At 41.8% G+C, this 22972-nt stretch overlaps 1 protein-coding gene across 8 annotated transcripts in view; it reads left to right on the plus strand.

The window, feature by feature from the left end:
- Positions 1-22972, plus strand: part of NRXN3 (neurexin 3) — a 1067046-nt gene that overhangs the window by 523496 nt on the left and 520578 nt on the right. The window lies entirely within an intron of this gene.

A 22972-nucleotide genomic window follows, 5' to 3' on the forward strand; every position in this document is an offset into this window, starting at 1 on the left:
CTTGTCAAGGACTTTTGCTTTGAGCCAGCAGCAGTACAGCAACAGAAATATTGATGGCCCAAGCTCCACCGGTGCCTCTTGAGCCATCCTATGTGTGGGGTTTGCCCTCCAGATCCTAAGAGCCCAGCTCAGTGCTGAACAGCTAAAGGAAAATGTCTGGGCCTTTTCTTTGGAGCAGACCTTACTGGACCAGGACCCTCTTCATTTAGCAGGGGGCAGGGCTTTCTCTTAGCTGATTGTTTTTAACAGGTCATGTTTAAAGTAAAGTTACCTCCCCTGACACCCAAACCACTCAGCTTAGCAGAAGTGTCATGTTGAGGCTGAGGGGGTCTTGCTTTTAAAGGACTTTCATTTGCTCTATTTATACCACTCCCTTCAAACTAACAGTGACAGCCTTGTAAGTGCAAGAAAGGAAGCATTTTTTTCCAAGGGGTGAGAGGATTACCAGTGGCAGCTTAGACTGTTAGGAGAATTTGTCTGCTGCCTCCTGCCCAAGCTAAACCCTGGTTCCCTCTTTTTCAGCTGCAGAGAGAATTCCATCTCCATGCTGAAGGCGAGGTAGCAATTTTCCCCACTGTCAAGTGTACACAGCAGTTGTCCTTTGTGCTTTACCCCAATGGTAATTGCTACTTCGTCTCTCTTTTCGGGCTTTCAGACAAACAACATCAAGAGGGGAGATCAGTACAGGTCTCCAAATGAAAATGTTCTGCTGTTTTCACCTATAGTTCTTTATAGATATTCTGATGTTCCAGTCCCTGTGAATCTGTCTGTCCCTCCCTCCCCATCTTCTAACTCCCCTGTTTCAACAATTCTATTTTTAAGTAATTATTGTGAATTACAATGACAACTCTTTAGAAGGTTTCAGTAACCCCTGTGGACTTATGTCTGCCTTTAATATTGGTTCGGTAAGTAACATCTGCTCTAGAGTTCAGCAGCATAAATATATACCAGTAGTATTCTGCCTTTCTGGAGGACCTTTACGTAAATTAGTTGAATTAGGCTAACAGCCATCACAGAAGACAGGACAAAGAGGGTGAAGTGACATCCCTAAGATCATAGAGAAAAGCAGTACCAGAACCAGAACTGGATCCCAGATATCCAAGTTCCTAGGATCTGTACCACAAACCTTCCTTCCATGCCTGTTGTGATGGGTGGCACTCAATAAGTTCTGACGGGCAGATTAGAAATGTGGCAAGCTCTTTTGTTCTCAAGCCATTCTTAAGCTCCAGGAGCCAAAGAACACTAAGTAGGGCGATTATAATAAAACCATGGTGTCTCATGCCAGTTTGACATTCAGACTAGATTATGATTTGAGTTTGATAGTTATGTGAACAAAAGCAACTATTCCACCTGTTTGCACCCATCTTTGTCATCTATAAAATACAGTTATGTTTGAAGTAAATCTTCAGATCCAAACACAGGATATGGAAAGGTGCAGCTCTGGATCCTAACCATATCATTGGTGCACGGACAGCTAGAGAGCCATGTATGTGTGCATATGCATACGCATTTGCACATTTTATATTTTATTTTCCCAGTTGTTTCTGAATTGAATCTATGTTGAAATTTGTCCTTTTATTGCATTTGACCTATATATAGTTCCTTATTACTGGGAATGACAGTTTTCTTTTTGTTCAAACTGTCCATGGTTGACCAGAAAACAGCACACACAGGGCTGGCTTATTACAGTGCTAGGGAGTTAGTGCTGGGTTTGTCAGGTTAGTATTTTATCCTCTCTTCCTTCTCTCATCCATAGACTATTTTCCATACTGGGCCAAGAGCAGATTTCAAGTAAAGCAGTGTTAGTCTAGAGTAACCACTGTAAAAAGAAAAAAAACCCCCAACCACCCAAAATAATGGCACCAAAAGTAATTGCCCCAAATACCAAAGTGTCATTGCTACAGTAAGTAACAGTGGGTAGGACTCTTAGTATATGGAACCCTGTTCTTTTTTTTTTAATTGAATTCCACTGCATTCACTAAGGTTATTCCAGATGTGTATCATTGTCAATGAGATAAGAATTTAGTTTATTGCCCCTGACTCCTCCATCTGCTAGCAGGCTACAGCTCAGTAGCAGTCAAGCACCCAGTAATAGCATAAGGATGTTTCTAGATGGGAGAAGGGTGCTGATGCAAACGTGTGAAGGGGTATAGATTTTGATAATGTTTTGTACACAAAACCTCAGGTGATGACCCCCTCTGCATTAGGCTGATTCCTCAGACTAACTGACCAAAAACCTGGACTGAGATCCATTATAAACACAGTGTCAGCCTGGGCTAAGCTCTTTGCAAAATGACTGGACTCGAGCAAACAATTACATAACCTCAACCTTGCAGCATCTAACAGGAGTCATGTTGGGGATGTGAAGCAATGGCAATAATTTTCCCTCCAGGTATTAGCAGGTTGTGAATGTCTACCTGTGACATACAATAAGCAGTTCCAAGTGGCAGATCCTGTCCCAGCAGATTCTAATATCATTTGAATCTCATAAGAGGGTCTGCAGCTGAGCAGCCAAGTGCTGTAGGAAGCTGGTAGGCTGCAGTGAAGGATACCTGCAAGAGCAAAAGCCACTGTTTTCTCCTTGGTACTTGGAGAAGGTGCTGTTGAGACAAGGATGGCTTCCCAACACAGCAGTGCTCCCCAGGGTCTTTTTTGCTCTCCAGACTGGCTATGACAAGGTTTGGGAAGAGAATTTGGATTGTAGCTAAATGTGAGTTAGCTCTGGCTCTGATTTCTTTATTTGTAAAATGGGGACATAATATAGATCGACCTCACTGAGGTGGTGTAAGGATTCAAGTGAAAGAGCACATGGAAGATGAAAAGTGCTAACTGCAACTCATTTATTATCTTATTACCATCCAATGAATGCCTCTCTTATTTCCTGTCACTTCAAGTAAGCTTCCTTCTAATCCTATTAAACACCTGGGGGAAAATCTTCAGCCAGTGTCAGTTGTCATAACTCCATTGGCTTCAATTACTTCACTTACAGGGCATATTTCATCCACTGTGCTCAAAGCATTTAACAGACATTGGCTAATTACATCTTATAAATGCACTGGGAGGTAGGGAGCTACATTACAGGTAAAGAAACTGAAGTACAGAGAGCTTTATCAACTTGACAGGGTCACCAAGGAACCTAGCAGAGATGAAAACAGGACCCAAGAGACCCGAGTCTTATTCTGCAAGACCAAACTCCTTGGGCTAGATTTTGCACTCAGTAATACTAAAATAATTCTGGAACAAACTCTCCAAGGTTAATAAGGTTACTATAGATTTACATCTACTCAGCAGAGTGTGGCATCCTTCCCCCTTTTTGCTTTCATGATCACTCAAAGTACTTATTTCTTTCTGAATTCTCTTCTTGCAATAATCAGAATAACATAGGCTACATGTGTATGACCTGATCCTTCAGGTTGATGGAAGTAGAATGATTTATACCTGAGGGTCTGACCCACAGAGTTTAGTTCCAGCACAATGTGGCCCAGAGATATAGAGCCTCCAATCACTGGCTTCTGCCTCATTACAAACCTTTTGGGGCTCTGGAAAACTAACCCACCTCACTTTTCATGCCAACCTGACCCAGGACTTTGTCATCATAGGCACATATGAACTACCCACTGAAATTGATAGACTGCTTTGTACTCTGAGTAATGCTGGGGCAATCCAAAATTCCTCTGCTAGAGACTTTCTCTTTTTGACCATTCTTCCTGAGTTTACTCTGGTGTAACTGAAAGGAGAATTTATCCCCACACCATGCAGTGCATGTGCAATTAGCATTGTAGCCTGCAAATGTAGACCCTCTTTCAGGGAAGCTAGTAAATGCTGTAATAGTGGAGACTAATTTATAAATAGCTGGCAGACAATCATGAGGAAAGGCAGTGAATGACCTGCAGATGGAACAGTTATAGATTGGTTGTGACATAATCACACAGCAGATTCCAGGGCATAGGGAAATTTCCCTGCCTCTTCAGCAATCAAAGATTATCCAGAAGTGTCATGTTTAATTATAGATGCAATGTTAGACCCAAAGTAACCTGCTGTTAAAAAAAACCACCCCAAAACAACCCCCTCCCCCCTAAAAAAAACAAACAAACAAAATTTGCCCTGAAATCATCCAGCAGTGGCAGTGCTTGGGCAGTATCTGCCAATGTGATGTACATATGGCCCAGCCAGGGAATAATTGCAGTTTATTGATATTTTTTTCCACAAAGCTGCAAGAAAAAGTTGAAAAGAAAAGCTTAGTGGAGCTATAAAAAAGAGATGTATTTATAAACCTGAGATCTTGGCTTCCCGAAGCACTCCTAAATACTGATGTTATACTGTATTTGTACACAGAGTGAAGACGAGATCATCTCAAAATATCAGCTGTTTATTTTTTATTTCTATTGCAACTGTGTCCAAAGTGTGCTGCATTTCCAAATGCATGGGAAACCACAGTCCCTTCTCTATATTGTTCACAAGCTAGTGGCTGAGATTTGCACCTTTTGAGTAATTGTGCTCCTGGGAGAAATTTGAGCTAATCTTTGCAGGATTGGGCTCCAGAAATTGAAATGGGAGATGGGGAAAGGGCTATGACATACTAGCAGAGAAGGTAAGATGGTAGGAGGCACCCAGAAATTTAAATTAGTTGAGTAATTTTGAAGTTCTTCCCTTCAAAGAAATAAGAAACCTGCCCTCTAAAATCTTTGCTTAACTCGCTCCTAAATCCAGCCCTTAACTCACCATAGACTGAGTCTGTCTCTCTCTCCTGCGAATATTCCCTTATCCTCTACAAACTCAGCTCCTGGGCACATTGCTAGCTCTCACCCTTGAAAATAAATCCAATTTTCCCCTACTTATATTCAATCCTTGTCCATCATTGCACCTCTCCATTTTTTACCCTGCTACCCCATCTTCTTCATGCAGTCTCTCAGCAACACAAGAAAACACACAGTCCCAGGGACTGCAAATGTCATTGGGACTCCACATCATCTGAAGGTGCTGCCCCCTGTGCTGCAGGGAGGTGGGGCAGAGGGGTTGAGACCCTGGGCTGAGGGAGGACAAGGGAATGGGGCCCTGCTAGTCCCTCTTTCTGCCACTGGTGCTGCTGGACTCTCTTCTCTTAAAGGGATGAGGATCCTTCTTAACAGGTCCATTGGCTAGTATGTTTTGTGGCGCTCCCCATCCTAGGGTGTGTTTGGGGAGGGAGGAGGAGGGGGGGCCAGCAGTCCTCCCTCTTCCCCCCCATCCAACTGCTGAGTGGTTCATTGTTGATTCTTATGTATATCTAATATACAAACCATGGTTCTTTCTCATTTTTCCCCACTTCTAAAGAAATGTTAAAACATATAAAAGCCATCAGGCTCCCCTCACCTTGATGATAGCATTAAGCAGTATATTAAACCATTCCCCTAGGTATAAAATTCAGACCTCTTAGCTTGGAGGTGCTTTTCTTATTAAAACAAACCAGATTCACATATTGAGAAATAATATCCACTGAAATTTCACTTTTTATGTATTTATGAGGGGCAGAAGGGGGACAGGCCCAAGTTACTGCTTCATAATAGTGTGAATCCGTAAAAGATATTGTGTCTTATGATAATAGTTATTTTCTAAAAAGGTTTTTGGGCATCTCATTCAAATTGGCTTAGGAGTGCAATGACATGTGGATCAGAGCTGCTTAGAAGTTCACACAGATGATGTATTTGGATTTGGGAGTAGATGGAGAGTATGGTGGGTGGGAGGGGTCTGTTGTGGTTTTGTAAGATTTGTTTTTGTATTCAGTATTCAATTTGGTCAGAGTTTCTGGAAGTAACTCATAAGCAGGAGCATCTCGGGTTTCAGGCTAATGGATGGAAGGATGTTGATTTCAGAAAGCCTTGAACACCCATCTTCTGAGAAATGGGCTTCTTTATAAAGTTGCAGATATGACACCCAAATCATCAGTTACTTTTGAAAATCTCAGCTGTAGCAAACAGCTATGTGGATGATTGTGTAAAGGAGCTAAACAGTGCAGTAAGTGGTGTTGGTACTAAACTGGAAGGAGAGAGTACCATACATATGGGAGGAGGGAGAGAAATACAGAAGAGTTGGGATGTGCGTGTATCTAAGTGGTCTGCTGGTACAGCAAACCCCAACATGGAAGTACAGCTTATACAGGAAAAATGTTTTTTTGCCATTGTAGTTAAAAGCAGCCTTCTAAACAGAATAAACCATCCTGGCAAAAAGGGCTCTTAATTTTTCTATTTATATAATTTTGCCTGTACTAGGATTCTTGCTGACATAGTTTTTATCTGTTGTGGGTATGGGTGAAAAGTGAACAGTCTTCCATTGTGTCATGAAATAGAGTGAATGATCTAATGATTTTTTTCTCTTCCATCTTCTTATTTTGCGAACCTAAAAGTATTGAAGTCATGTAGCTTTCTCACTTGAGAAAGTTTCTTCTGCAGGAGAAAAGTGACAGCCTCCATTTCCCATTATCAGTGCCCTCTTGGGTTTGCTCTTTTCCGAGTACACCTCAGTTAAAAACATAATCGAGGTCATGTGTACCCTCATGGACCTCCACTTGTTGGTTAGATTAGGATAAACTTGATAAATCCTGGTGGGAGTGGAAGGCAGTTATGACAACTACCTGGCACTTTCCCTCGCCCTTTTTTATGTACTTGTCACTGTACTTTCCCACATCAATCTCATAAAACATTCTTTTGCTCACGCTTGAAATATTGATATTATCCTACGGCAAAGATAAAAAACACATCGCAGAGCAATAAGGGCTGGTGATAGAATTATCTGCAGTACATAGAAATCTCTGCTGATGTTTAGGGCTGGCATGGTATTAAACACATTACTTTTGCTGACAGGTGTTTTCATTTCCCTGTGCCATTGCAGGTAGGGGAATTTGAAAGAAATCAAGTTTTCGATTCTAGTTCTGTTCAATAAAAAATGTAAAGCAGATATGCTGCTGGAATTAGTAGCACCTCTTTAAATCAGAAGGGAACTTGCTGGAAGTTTAAGTACAGTTTCAAATAATACATAAACACACTAGCCAAAAAGTACATTAAAAATATTAAGGTTCCAAAGTCAAGCACTTGCAAGTTAGGCAATGGCAGAATTAAGGTTTCCCATATAACCTTAATTTGTTCCCACTCTGTCTATATTTGATGTTGCCATTTTTAGATTCATGATCACATATTAACTTTTCCACCTGGCCCTTCCTTCCTTCAGTGCACACAATGCTTGCACTTTGGGGATGAAGCAAGCTGCTGTAATGAAAAAGACTCTTGTGCATATGACCTCTCTGCTTCAATTAGTGCCAGCACTGGGCGGTGTGTAATGAATGAGGCAAGGGATTCCATGAAGAGAATGTAGGATCTCATGATTACAGTATGTAGCTGATGCTGCTCTTGAGAATTGGATTCTATTCCAGTCTCTGCCAAAGAGTCCCTGTGTGATGCTGAGCCATTCATTTAACCCAGATTGTTCACAGGTGCTACTTATTGTCTGCTCTTCTATTTCTGGACTTGAGATTCTGGAGCCTCATTTGCAAAATGCTGAGCACTCTCCAAAGCAGCTGAAGGCAATGGGAACTGTGCTTGATTATATACAATACCATGTAAAGCGAAATGTGAAATGTGGTCCTGTGTATCTTGAGTACTAATAGCTAGTGGACATTTCTGACTTCAATTTCTCAGTTCTCTGTTTGTAAAATGGGGGAAGCCACCACCCAGTACCTCACAGGGGTCTTTTGAAGGTAAATTACTTAATGTTTGTGAAGCACTCAAATGCTACAGTGGTGAGCACCATAGGAAATCTCATGAGGAAATGAATATTTTTCACTTCAGAGCAGGTTTTGAATAGCATATGCTAAACAAGGCAAGGAACACAAGAAAGATGAAACAAAACGTTGAAGAGCTGCTCTCATCTAGAGAGCACCATCCATCCTGCGTGTTGAGAGACGGGTCCTGTGCAAAAACTAGTGTGTGACTATGTAACTACAAGACTATATTATATCATCATGCATGCACACAAGGGTCATGAACTGCCTCTTAGTATGCGTTTGTGCAGAGCTTATCTCTAGGTGTCATTATATTAAAAATAATAAAAATGTCTTTGCTAGAGGCATTGGCTGTGTGGGAGGCAGTGTTTTCTAACAGGTAGACAGTAAGAGTAGTCTTAGCTCTTGGGTCCTATTGTTGGTTTGACTCATTGGTACCACCTCAGGAAAGCTTTTGATTTTCTGATTGCTTTGAAATCATCTGCTTAAATGTGGTGTGTATATGCAAAATAGTAGGATTGTAGTTCCCCTGCAGATTCATGCTCCTGTATTCTAGGCGGCATTATCATGTACATATTATGGTGACTGCATACAGCAGAGTAAAGGTAAAGGCAGACCGCAGAGACTCAGCACTGTTAAGCTTTCAGTCAGAGGTCCTGCACTGTTAATAACTTAAGGAGATTCTTCCCCTAACTTAGTAGGCAGAGTTGTGTGATTTTGGAGCAGGAGACTCTGGACATGTCTGTTCTGTCTGTGTCCACACCTAGGAGCACTGGTGGAAAGCCTGCTCATTCCCATTCTGGGTGCGTCAAATCTTAGAAATGAGGCACATTAGAGCAGTACTAAGCATAATCCTCTTCAGTTCTTTGTCTTGGGGGTACTTATTGGCATGTACTTAGGGTTGCTCCAGGATGGGTTCACTGTTTTGGGAATTGGTATGTGTGGGATGGGAGTGAGTAGGCAGGGTGAGCTTCACAACAATGCTTCCAGACTTCGCGTAGAAGCAGTGTAGACATGTCTTCTGAGTCCTGCCATAGACTGGAAGCTCCATGCAAACTTGCTGTCTAAGTAGGCTGTTGCCTATGAAAGGTCAAGCTTCTGAACCAGTTAGTTCCTAGGGGGTTACCTGGCCCTACCTGCTGCCTGATTGTTTCAGAGTAACATGGATCACCAGCTCTATCTATCATAGTAAGCATGAGTCTATTAAAATTTTGTCATCAGCAAAGCTTTCCCTGCCTGAGGCTTTGTAAACCTTTTGGAAAAAAAACCACAAAGTATAATGGTGGTTATCATAACTATAAATTGGACACATTCATATGCAGAAGTGTAGCTAGGGGTGATGTGGATAAATTAGCATCCTGTGAGGGAGTTTTCTCATGAGTTTACCAGAATGCTTGGTGCAGACAGAAGAAAGTCATGCTTATCCTTACCAGCTACATGCTCCCTTTACACCTCTCCTTGAAGGCCACATAATGTGCTTCACACATAGCTTATTATGGAGACACATTCCGTACTTTAATTATCTTTACAACTATAAGGATTCTGAAGATACATTATGACCTCATCAACACCTGCACATCTCATCAGTGAGCTTGCAGAAGTTAATGGTTGATCTGAAGAGCCTGGTTGTCTCCAAAGATTTAAAAGCAAAGAAGTTGTAGAAACATATTTTGAAGCAGAATTCATCCTGCAAAATCTTTCTGTCTGATGTTAGTGCCCATGGGTCCTAAAGATCCTAGCTTGTTTCTGAGATCCCAGAGTTGACAATTAGAAAAATAAGCATCTTTCCCTTTGTCAGCTTGAGTGCATTTGATCTGGATGTTACTGAGAGACAATGAAATATATGTTGTTTTGCAGATTTGCTTTCAGTCTCTTACAGAGCAGAACTTCTTTTTTAAATAATGTCTTTAAATAATTTCTCTGCTGCTCTTGGGTTTTGACAGCAGGAGATGGATACAAAGACATGGGTTGTCTCGCATTATGTTCAAACTGAAACCAGATCTATTAAAACTCTTGAGAGAACTAGTTGTTCTCAGGAGACGTCTAGCTACATCTCTCTTTACCATAGAGCATTGAGAGTAAGTGTCTATGCTTTTAATCTTACCCAAAAGGAACCAACCAGATTATCTTCTCCACCTCCTCTCACCTTGAATCTGTTGGCATGACTCTCACATATGCATATGTATAAGTGGCATATGAAAATTGGGCACCATGAGCAATGCTATCCATTGCTTGTGCAAAGATTTGTTTTGAATGATGGAGGTGGACAGGGGAAGTTATACATACTCTTGTTGTAGGCATAATTTGGGCCAGCATAACTGAGCACAGCTGCTTATGAGGCAATTCATAACCTGTGCCATAGTTTCAGGGGACAGAGTGGGGGATTGGATGACTGCACGTTTTGAAAGGTGTTTGTTTGTTTGCTTGTTTGTTTGTTTTATCCATCCATCATTTCCAAGGCAGCAGAAAAGCTGATCCTGGTTGCCAAGAGTTAGCCTTCAGAGCCTGGAAATGTCTCTTTCCTCCACTCCTGAGATACTACAGGGCTGCCACTTGGGAGCATTCAGGCTTACATCCACTGCCTCTACAGTCACCTGGCTCCTAGGCACATTGCGGCATTGCACAAGAAAGGAAGGGGGTGTGGCATGGCTGCCTACTTCATTCCTGTGCAAGGAAGGAGTCATCAAGCAGTAATGGATAGCAAATATTAACTGAGAGTGGAAGGCATCACATGCTGGGTGGAAAACCAGTAGAGATGTGTAATGGCACCTCGCTCCATAAATGAAATGTAGATACATGGCTAGAAAGAGGGAAAGCAGGAAAAAGAATGGTAGATAGAGTGAAAGAGAAAGGGGAAAGAGAAAAAGATCAGTGATGGGTCTGTTGTGAGGGCAGAATGATGTTCCTCAGCTAAATGAGAAGATAAGTGGCTTCTACTTCAGCTTTAAAGAAGTGGCCTGGCCTTGTCTTTTTTCTTTCTATGGGTGTAAAAACAAATACTTATATGTATACCTATGTCTATTCCTATTTGTACATGCAAGGATCACACCAACCACATATTGCTCTAGTGAAGTACAACTCTAAAACACTAACCCCAAAATAACATGTGCATGCCCTTTTAGAAAAGAGGTGTGGAAATAAGTGAGATGGTATTGAAACGTTGTGCTGATCAACACCTCTGGCTTTAGATATAAGTTATCTCCATCATTCTAATTCACAATTCGATTGAGAGCCTGAAGTGTTTGTTAAAGTTCTAGCTCCTGGAGCCATGCGATTATGTGAGAATCTGTTTGTTTTTATGACAACTGATTTTGTTAGGTTATGACAGCTCAAAAAATGTTCGTTTCCCCTACTGAAAAGCTCAAAAAACAGAAGGGAAACAATTTTTTTTTAAAACCAATATCATGGGTTTTTTATGGAACAAGAAGAACTTGACATGCAGTTTTTTTTTTTTAACCCTTGGGATTGGTAAAACTGAGCTGTTGGAGTTTGATTTGCAGTGGAGTAGTCCATCATTGCCAGCTAGGAGTGGTGGGAAGGTGGAAGAGGCAGAACACTTAAGAAAAATAAAACATTGTGGCACTCTATTCTTGCACTATGGACCGTTCCCCTTTAATTGGATGTCATAGCAAAGCCAGAAGTTTCCCAGAATGAAAAGAATCTAAGTGGACTGACTTATGTGTCCAGCTATAGGGTCAGTTACTTCCTAGTCAACATGTTCCCCTTTGCTTTGCTAACTGGTCATATGTTCGAGGGTTGGCTTTAATTTTGCCTTGTCTGCTTGCAGGACTTGTAGGAGCCTGTGTTTATTATAGGCAATATCATGACATGAAGACATTGTGTTGTCTTGTTAAGTTGCATCACGTGATAACACAATACCCCCTCATTTTACCGTTTTACGGCACATCATTATACATTAATACAGAGCTGCCCACACTGCAATTTGCTCTGTGATTATAGAACGTCTCACAGAACACACCCATTGCTGTAAGCCCTTCAATCCCCAGATGTTTACCCACTAAAAAAAAAAAAAAAGTGGGGTGATGGTTCCTGAGTGCAGTTCTCCCCAGTTTAAAAGCAGAAATCTATTCTCTAGTGTTGTTTTACTGGGGGTGATTAGGAATTTACCAGAGAAGGGGAAATTACCAGAGTTGAATGCAGAATGACATTTTTAGAAGCTAATTTTATTCCAGATGCATAGTAAGAATGTGGGATTCCACTTCTAGAAGTCAGCCCCACAGACCAAAGTGGAGGGACTGGTTTGCCCCTAATGGGAGAGAGGAGGAGAGATTTGTTTGTACTTAATGCAAAAGATCCTCGATACAGCATCTGCTGACTATGGATAGACTTTGTAATTCTCTCTGAGTCTCTAGCTCTCAGATAGGTATATAAGGTTTGGGCTGCATAGCATCACCCCATCACCAGGTAGGCTTCCCCTTGCTGTCAGTTTTACTTGCAGCCATCATAACTGTCCTGGGTCAGATTAAGCAGTCATGGCTAGGACTACCAGGGCAGTCATATTAGCAACGAAGATCAGCCTGGAGGGTGATTCCTGAACAGTTTCCATTCTGTTCCATAAAGCCTCTCTGGGTACTTTAAAGTGAGGGTGCATGTACTGCACTGTCTAAGGCAGGACCCGTGCATTACGCAGGTGGTATCAGCTCTCTTTGATAGAAGGGAGTGCACAAAGCAGTATACTGTATTAAAGCAGCCTTGGTGCTGCCTGTTTTGTAGCTGAGCATTAAGCTCCAGAGTTGGGTCAATCAGCACTGTTCACTCCCTCCAAACTCCTGGTAATAAAATAACAAATGAATTTTCCCCAAAATAAAATGGTGGGAAAACCAGTGGAGGGAGCCCTTCTGTTCAATCACTGACATGCCCTCTGGGCCTGCTCACACTCCGTTTGTAACAGCTTTCTGCCTTGTCTTCACCTGCATAGGTTCCCTCCTCCCAGCTCCCTTGGGCAAAGGCATGTTGTACACTCGTGGTGAAAGCTGCTGCAGCAGAATATTAGGAATGCTACCCTGGATCTTTGCCCAGAGCTGGCCCCAGGAGGAGGCAGGGGGGTGCTGGGAGTGCGCATCCTTAAATTAAAAAAGAGAAGCAAAAGCAATCACTTCAGAAATGAGGAAACAAACATTTGGGAAGCTTTTCAGTTTAACGAGGCTCTTTGGTGACATTGCAGTGCAGTTGTACAAGTTAAAAAGGGATTTGGCACCTTCCTACCTCACTCAGCAGGCTTAGAAGAACAGAAGAAAATAAAAAGACAGGGTTACTTGATATGTTTCTTTGTTTTGTTCACACCAAATATTGTGCCCATTGATATTGGCTGAGTACTATTACAGCCAGCAAAGGGCCCTGACAGAGGAGTCATATTCAGTCAGTCCAGGGCTTTCTTTCTAATGAGGAAAGATAATTATCGTGCCAACCTCTGATCACTTTTAACCAGGCACATTTAATCTGAGGGAAGATAGGAGCATCTTCTGTCTAATACAGACTTGAGAAGGCCTGCAGATATAACACAGTAATCACTCTGGAGAATTTGTTCATTATTTCCCAGAGAGACAGAGGGAAAAAATCTTTGTGTTACTGTCTCTGTCTTTTCCCTGCTCTCTGAGTTCCGCTTGTGCAATTTGACCGTGATGGCCCCCACTTCTCCAACCACCTTTAGATCCCATCAGAAACAGCCTTGACAAGCATTTATTACTAGATTTGACAACCAAGCTCTCTTCCTTTGAAAGGGGAAAATCTGAGGTATTTTTGATGGGAAGCTGATGATTTGCACTCTGCTCTGAAATGTCTATTCCCCTGGCTGGTTAGCTGTGTAGGCACAATTGTGCACTTGCATACATTTATGCATATGGCATGCACATTTGAATATGTGTGTATAACTCCATATATGTGTATTTGTGTGGGCATAGATTTGTGCAGATCATAGATGTGTATATATATATTTGCATGTTCCTAGTCATGCTTGCTCTTTTATATGTATGAGTCAGTGCTTGTTTATAGCTATGTGTGCAAGTCTACGTGTGCCTGCATGTAAATTTGGATTCCTGTGTGTAAACATGTAGGTACATTTAATTGTTATGCAAGTGTGTGTATACAACTTACCTGTGTGTCCAACCTGAGTGTGTATGCCAAAAGAAAATGCAAACTGGGGGTCATGAATCTACTCCTGTTTCTAGAGGTCTCTGAGATTGCAAGTCAGCTTCAAGACTTCATCTACTCTGTGGAGAACCAGACCTATGTTCTAATCTATGGTAAAGTCCCAGGGTCCTGAAGCTACATAACTGTGATATCCTGGAGATTCTCTGTGGATAGTGTCTAAAATGGACAGTTCTGTGGAATTTAATAATAATAATAATAATTATATATAATAAGCACAGTTGTCAGCATTCATGTTAAGTTCAATTTTTCAGATACTGTCTCCATAGTTTCATTTTTCAGTATGCTAGAGATTTCTGTATTGGCAGCAAAAATTATAGGAGTTGTCTGTGGGGGAACTGAAGGGAGCAGCTGAAACTTCAGGCACCAGGGAAGTGGAGAGGTAATACGGAATTTTGGATTCAGTACTGTTGCTGGATTATTCTGCTATAATGATCTACAGTGGAATATTTAATGGTGTTGAGGCTGAAATTGCCATCTGTAGGTTTCAGAATCAACAAGGCATTTGGCTGAATGGAAAAATTCGTAATTCTGAGAACTACTGTTTTAAGGTACCTACAGACTTGGGAAGACGTTGTGTTTGTTTATACTTGATTCAAGATTCAGTCCTCATGTACTCCTAGGATTAAATGGGGCACGGACCTTGAGTTCCCCTTTTTTCCCCATTAGCCACCTGACCAACTGGAGACACTTGCATTTTAAACCAGTAATGATGTAGGAGCCCAGATACCTTTGTTTGAGTCATCAGCATTACTTCCTATATCACAATATCCCCTGGTATTATGCCAGAGTAATAAGTGTAGCATTGGCTCAAAATGGGAGGCTTCATCCTGAATCTTGTTGATCTACATCCCATGATCCAGCTGCAGAAACAACTGTTGGAACAGGTGCATCTAATTTTAGTTTTTGAAACAGCTGGGTGAAAGGTTGGCAATGTTTCAGCAGCTTCTGCTGCAAGGGAAGGCAGGTGGCTTTCTCTGAACATGCCACAGTTGAATTGGAGAGACCTATTAATATATTGGTGAGTCTACTTAACTTAATTCTTTCAACCTGCTAACAAGAACCGTTTGGAATGAATAGGAGGAGAATGACAGGGTGCCTTACATCAGCCAAAACAGAAACATATTTCAGTGTGTGTGTTTCTAGCAAGAGTAATTTAATCGATTTAGGTTCATCTGTGGTGCCCATTGCTGTGCTAGCGATTTATGACTGAGCTTTTTGAACCATGTTTCTTTACTGCCTAAATTTTCTATTTAAATAGAGCATCTCCATGTTCCTTTAAATAGGTATATGAGGTATATAAAATAAAACATAAAAAAATAGCCTTGTTCATGGCAAAGTCAAGGACTCAGAAGTTAGGAAAAGCCAGAATGAAGGTTGCCTGTGCAACCTTAATTTTGCCCCCTCACATGCATGCATTTGATACAATCTTTAATTACACGATCCCATACTGTTTTGGAGCCCTGACTTATTTGGTATGCAGGATGGATGATACTCAACAAATGAATCAGGGTTGCATAATTAATAAGGCTACTGTCTGTCAGACCCCTGCCTTAGTTGCTGTAGAAACTAGGTTTGCAGTGAATGAGGAAGGGGGCTGCAGAAAAAGAAAGGATGGTCTTACTGGTTGAGGAAGCTGAGTGCCACCCAGGTTAATTGGGTCCTGTCTCACTCCACCACAGAGTTCCAGTGTGATAAGTTCTTCCAACCCCTCCCCCCCCTTGTCTAAAAAACAAAACAATGAAGCACTTTATACTGGTTTGTGTTAGAAAATAGAAATGTAGGTATCACTACCAGCTCCCCCTTTTATATAAAATGTCACACTAAATCTCCTTAAGATGGATGGTTTGGGGGGTCAGTCAACTGATGTGGCTGAACATGGATTCCTGGAACCTCTGCTGGAGAGAAGAGGGGGTGGCATAAAATATTTTAAAAATAAGATGTTATGCTTTTATTGCCTAGCTGCCTCCCATTCGTGCTGAGAAGTGTAGAAGAAGCAAATAGCAACTCCAGATGTCAGCTATTTAGAGAGAGACACACCAGAAGTTTTGTGGACAGCGAATAACTGAATCCCACTCAAGGTGCTCCTTCTTGGCAACGAAAGAAATGAGTGAGTGGGTGAGCCTGGATGCATGTGCGTATGCGTGTATGTATGGGATGAGAAGGGCAATTGCAAAAATATAAGTGCAAAAAGGAGAAAAATGGTTATGGAGAAAGGTAGAAGTAGTTACTTGCTAAATGCCATCTGTCCCACTTGGACGGTGCAGGATTATTCCCTCTAGGAAAGTCTCCAGTACTTTGCCTAGCCTGGTTTTAACCCTTTTAAACTCAATTTCTACTTATTGCTGTGTTTTCTATTTCAATAATACCTAATATGTGTTAGGTGCTGTACAAATATTAGGAACATACCATCCTCACCCTATAACTAGCAGTCTTAAGAAAACTTTACAGCTGTGGTAAACCATTGTAAAACAGGTGGCTAAGGGGAGAAATACATTCTGTGAAACTATATTCCTTTGAAACCAACCTGTTTCTATGAAAAACAACTCTCCTTTGATAAACTGTCATCAGGAAAGAAATATTTATGGTTCAGTGAAATCTCTGGGAAGGAGCAAGAGAAATTCTGAAATAGCCATTTGGTTAAGGGACTAGGCTCATGAGTAGAAGACCCACATACTAGTCCATTGTGTACCTGCTTCAATCTCTTACATCCAGACAAGTGCCCTAACCAGTGACCTATCAATGGTCTGTAACTTTACAAAAATCAAGAAGAGCAGGTCACACACACTCTCACACACACTTTTTCATTAAGTGGAATTTATTTCCAACCAGCCCTTCATTGCAATCATGGTACTTTGTTTTATTAGTAAGAAGACTGGTACCTGCCATTTTCTGAGGGGTGTAAGCCTCAAAATCAGGACCAAATTTTCCAAGCTGTTTAGTTCCCATTTTCAATAATTGGTTCCAAGTGTGGGATCAGAATACTTGCAAAGTGCCTTGATAATCTGGTCTCTAATATTGTAAATGATACAATTTTCATTTCATCCCAGTTAGCACTGGGGAACATTTCATCAAATATTTTTTTTCTTTTGAGCACTTGCTTGTTTTCCATGAATTACTGCTAGTTAATAACATCAACAAAAATTATGGTGATGATTAATGATAACTTGTATACAGCATTATCATAGGTCACAGCATCATTGAAGATGCAAATAGAAAAGATCTGCTGGATTCAATCTAGAATTTACCAGCACAAGAGTGTTCCATATAGTCTATTCTACAGTGTTTTATCCCCTCCAGATTTAAATAATCCAAGTAGTGGGAGTTCTAGCACTTCCCTTGAGTTAACTTTCCTCACAGAGTTAGGAAATTTTCCCTGTATGCTGGAAAATTGCTCTTTTGCTTAATTTCATCCCACTGTTTTGAACCATGCTATGCAATTTCTCTCCTCCTTGTCTACCCCATTCCAAGATATGTTCAGTTATTTGGTTGAAATACCAAAGTAATGATTGCAAGGCAGGAGAGGAAAGGAGCGGTGGACTTTCTGTTTTTGGATTCTAACCTGTATCTGTCTTGTTGCCAGAACTAGATTATTTCCTTTTTTTCAGTGGACAATAATGCATGATCAAGATGGCACTAAATAACTTGCTTTTGAAGGTTTCTTGCTGCTGCTGTTATTTCTCTCCTTCTCTAACTAAACTATGCTTCATTACTGAATCTGTACAGCACAGATCTAAGACATTGGGGTATCTGTCTTTCAGGCTGTAGTAATTTGATCTATTGCTGGGGAAAAAAGAAAATGAATACATTTTTATAAGAGGTTCCTATTATGCTAAAGTAGTCTACAGTAAAAGACCAAAATGCTATAGCTTTTATACTATCACATAGTTTGAGGGCGTTGCATTAGAACACTGTAACATGTTTTAATACAGCCAGGAGTATCAAATTCACTTCTTTTGATCTGCTTTCTGTTAAGTCCCTGATGCTTCGGTGTGGGGGTTGATAGCTGGTAAGGAGTATCTCTGTGCCAGGGAAAGTTGTTACGCAGTCCACGTGTCTGTCTTTTTGTCTTAGGGTTTTGTATAGCTCTCATTGCTGTATAATAGCTAAGCTCTGATCTACCTGCTGAAATGATCAGGCTGCTTAGGTGGGGACAGCAAATAAGTTGGTAACAGTTAGCCAGGGCAAGAGCCTCTCACATCTCACTCCCTCATCCCAGCACAGACTGCACCTCGGCCACCACCCAGTAGGAGTCACTGATGGATTGGGCATTTCTACCCTAAATGCTCACCTTTGGTGGCTGATAAAAGAAAGAAAACAAAAGGGAAGGAGGAAGAGTATGGCATCCAGTTAAATATAAAAACTGTACGCAGACCTTATTGCAACCTAGAGCAGTAAAGAGAGTGATTCAGGGTGCAAAGGGCTTTTGTGTGACTGATCACGAGTTCAAAAGGAATGGAATGAAACTTGTTTTCTTTCAAGTGAGCTGCCTTTCAATGATATACTGAAATTTCCTTGTTCTTTCTTTTTTTTGGCTTTTTCTGTAGTGGTCCCTGGTTGACAGTCGGAGAAAGAGATAAGAGGCTAGAGAGGAGAAGGAGAAGTGTGTGTACATGTGTGTGTATATGCATGCTCCTGGCTACTTTAGACATAATCCGCTGCATCCCTATCATCAGCTTTTTCCCTCAGCACTGCAATGAGTAGCCAGAGCTTTTTGTCCACACTGTTCAATAAGTAGCACGGTCGTGTTGGGAGCAGTTTATGCCTTATCTGTTGTTTACAGTGCATCAATAAAGGAGGATGTCGCTCCTTCCTCTTCTTTGTTTCCACTTCTTGATTTTCACAGCTGCCTGGTGCTTAAAGCTGCCGCCTGCCTGATGTTCATGCTCGTGCTAGTGTCAGCATTTGTAACTCCAATGGGTTTTTGTTGCTGTTGGTTTTTTCCTCTCCATGCACAAACACAAATTCCTCCGCATGGAATCTGTGTTGCTCAGATACAGGGACAGTGGGAAAAGTAGAGCACTGAGTTTGAGAAGGCTGCCTCTCTGTTTGCATCCATGTGGTCAGTGCGCGCGCGTGCACACACGCCACTTCCCCCCCCCCCCCAGGAAACTGCCAGACTCCCATGGGATAGGAAGGGCTAGAGAACCTGGTGGGGTTAGATTCAATAGCTTGACTCCTGGACCATGGTAAGAGCATGAGGTGCAGGAAGAAAAATGTTTTTAAAATGGGTTATATTTCTTTCTCTTCTTCAGGTCATCTTCTCTGCCAGCATCCCAGTAAGTCCCGGGATCAGTTGTTAATGCATTTATTTGTGCAGACATGTTGGATGCTCATCGAGGTCAATGGGAGCTACAGGGTTAGGCTCCAAGTGAGTATTCTAGGTGTTCTAGCAGGGTGCAGGTACTTAAATCCTGTACTGTCTCCTGTCCAATCTTGATCTTGGATACCTTGAGTTCCATGCTTTAGGGCTACTCTGGAGAGAGGCAGCTCCTAATAATTAATTGCAGGTGCAGATACTTGGCACCTGAGGGCAGAGCTTAATCATCATCCTTTCTACACTATGGATCATACACAGATGTTTCTAGTGGGGAGCTAACATGCTTTTTCTGAGTTTTTGCCAAAGGTCTGGGGTTTTATATTCTTGCTAGCCAGTGCTGATGGAGAGAGATTTTCCCAGAGGCAGTGCAGCATTTTGTGATAGCTATCCCATAGGAGGGGCCACTTCTTAACCAGTGTGCCCCCTCAGGGAGCAGTGTGCTCTGTGAAATGAAGATTTTAGCAGCTAGGTGGTTCCTGAGTAAATGGCAATCTGAGCAATTGCCCATCCTGCCCTCAGTCTGTATCGACACCTCTTCTAGTCAAACCATATCAGACACCCCTGAACAGTTTTTTGTTTTTGTTTTTAATTTTATTTTTTTTTGTAGGATTCTAGGATGAGTGACAGGGGAGAAGAAAAATCCCTGTCCTCCATGGTCAGAGAGTGATAGAACCAAAGCAACCTTTTTTCTAAAATGGCCGTTTCATCTGTAGTGATGAGATGGCTAATGGGAGATCTTCATGTGCCATGCCGATATGTAGGTTTGCTATAGATGAGGCAACATGGGTCCTTGAAGAGTTTAAAGTAACCAAATGGTTCTCCCCACTCTCTACTTTTGTCCTTCCAATCTTTCAGCTTTGGCTGCTCTGACCTTCTTTTCTGTTCATCTTCTGCACGCTGACAAGGTATACATCTTAGGAAATTATACCTATCAGCAGCTCCCACACGAGCAGCCTCGGCCGCAGGAAACGCTTCCTTCTTTGTCTGGCTGGCACTGAGACATTCATGTCATTGAGAAATTTTCTCCCACCTTCTCTTTTCTTTTATTTTAATTCTCTTCTTGGTATTCGGGGAGACCACAGCAAACACTAGTCACCTGGCAGTTATTGCTGTGAGATGAACAGGTGATTACAGGCAGAAGCCAGGAAAGATGATAGGTGGGAAGAGAGAAGCAAAGCAGAGGGGAGCCTTTGCAGACTGTCTATTAGAGAGTTCGCTTTTCATTAGCACAGAAGCGAGTTTAAAGGAGGAAAAGCAACAGCTTCTGTGCCAGACAAGATTTCTTTTAGCTCAAAAGAAAAATAAACATCTCTCTGCTTTCATGGGTAAAAAATTTAAATTGTTCCCTATTTATTGCAATTGACATTTTAACTGTATCTATTCCCCCTGCACCACCCAACCCTTCCTACTTCAGGCTTTATGATCTTGGTTACGTTTCTGAGCTAGAGATCATTAGAAATAATTTCCCAGTATTTTCCTCCCAGGCTAAGAAGCCCTGATGTAAATTTTCATATGGTAGAATTAATGCACTGCTGTTGAAAGGTGCCTGGCTGACAGCCCATGGAGACCAAAGTTTTGTGTGAGCCAGGTGCAATCCAGGCAGTGGCAGGGCAAGCTTCTTTCATGCTGCCCTGTTGATGCATCTCACCGCTGGCTAGAAGTGGGAAGTCATGGTAGGTAAATGATGCTTGTATAGAGCTAGTTATTTTATTAGAAGACAGGCTCACTAGTGCACAGTTGCCCTTTATCTCTGTCTTTACAGGATGTGGCTCCTGGGGTGGGAGGTGCAAGGGATCCACATAGCAAGGTCTTGAAGACAACTAGACTAATTTCATCCCTAGTATTAATTCTTAAGCAATTACATTAGGGATGAATTTGCCCCAGCCTCAGTGCCACATAGGACGTGTGGATAGCAGAGGCTGTCAGAACATCTAGTGTCAAAAATAGAGAAAGATGACTCCTAAACATACACCGCAGTTCTCTCCATTTAGTCCTTGGCCTTTTTGCGGGAAGCAAGGGTCATAATTGTGCTGGAGGAGAGGGGGTACACTGTGAAAACTAGACTGAGACCCAGCAGTTCATTTCTCATTGATCAAACCACCATCTGCAGCAGAGGAGCGATTTAGAAATCTAACGAGCCAGATTCCATCTAGCTTTTTTCAGTGTTTTAAGACATGCAGTCTTTCTGGGCCTAGTGAAACCTGGAGTCTCCTCAGTACCAGCAGTTTACAGTAAACAAAATAAAGAAAATACCCCGGAAGCTGTTTCCCTTCTCCACCAGTATCAAGCTATTTACTGAAGTCTGGGTGAGTTGCATGGTGCAGAAGGAAAATAGTGCCCCAGTGCAGAGGTGATGTGTGCATGCATGTGTGGGTTCCTGTGTATGAGAAACAGAGAGAAAGATAAGAGCAGGGTGGAGAGGTAATCTAAGTCCTCCAAGGCAGAACCTAAAGAAATGCAAGATAAACTTGGAATCCCACATTGGGGAGAATATTCATAACTCAGTTTGATTTGGTCTCCAGCAGAAGGTAAGAAGTTTACATCTTGATCTCTAACCTCTTCCACTTCTCTAACCTCTTCCACTTCCTTCAAGCTCAGAAATCAACTGATCAGGAAGACTTGGCCAAGAAGGCTGAGATATGCCTGTGAGGCTGGCCCAGTATATTCACAGTTTCCAAAACGTTGCCTTACATAAGACAAATTCAGATCAAGAAAAATTGCAAACTCCTCATGCCAGGACTTGCTGCTTTTCTGTGTACAGTGCTGAGTACAGTGGGGCCCCATCCTTGGTTGTTCCATAGGAACTGCCTTCACTAGTATTAATAGTAGTAGTAGTAGTAATTGTATAACAAGCTTGGACTTTCAGCATTGTCAGACCCTAGCATAGCATCTGATAAAGTAAGCTGTAGCTTACAAAAGCTTATGCTTTTCTAAATCATTTAGTTTTAAAATGCCACCCTGACCTGCCTTCTTTCTGACTTCAGACCAGTTTGGATAACCAGCTCCCTCTCTGCATGGCAAACATTAGAGTCTTAGGTCCTGTCTCACTTTTAGCACTGGCATGATGTTGGCTTTATTGGATCAGTCCAGATTTTCAGTGGTTAAATGAGAATGAAATTATACTCTAAGCATATGTATTGACTGTTTGTGGCAGTCTCTGCTCCCAGGCAGTTATGAAAGGATAGCCTTATGTGGCCTGGAAATTTTAGAAAGTGTGAATTTAGGTAGAAATTGAACAGGAGTAGGCTGCTTCTCCCAACTCTGCAGCTGAGTGTTTTTCTTTTCACTGAAATGGGGCACCAGAGGACAATCCTAAGTGTACCTGTACCTTTTGGTCTTTCATAGATTTCATAGACATTAGGGCTGGAAGGGACCTTGGAAGATCATCGAGTCCAGCCCCCTGCCCAAAGGGCAGGAAGTCAGCTGGGGTCATAGGATCCCAGCAAAATAAGCATCCAATTTACTCTTGAAGGTGTTCAATGTAGGTGCTTAAACTACCTCCTATGGTAGGCTATTCCAGACCTTGGGGGCTTGGACAGTAAAGAAATTCTTCCTTATGTCCAGCCTGATTCTTCCTTATGTCCAGTCTTGGTTTTTCCTTTGATACCAAATTAGCATTGTAGTGAAATTCTCTCTCTCTCTCATTCTGGTATTTGCTTTGCTGGCCTCAAATTAAACCTTTGCCCAATCCATTAATTGCATGAAGATTAAACTTGTGTGGCAATGAATAG

Source organism: Alligator mississippiensis, chromosome 2, assembly GCF_030867095.1.
Source record: "Alligator mississippiensis isolate rAllMis1 chromosome 2, rAllMis1, whole genome shotgun sequence".
Classification (NCBI taxonomy): Eukaryota; Metazoa; Chordata; order Crocodylia; family Alligatoridae; genus Alligator; species Alligator mississippiensis.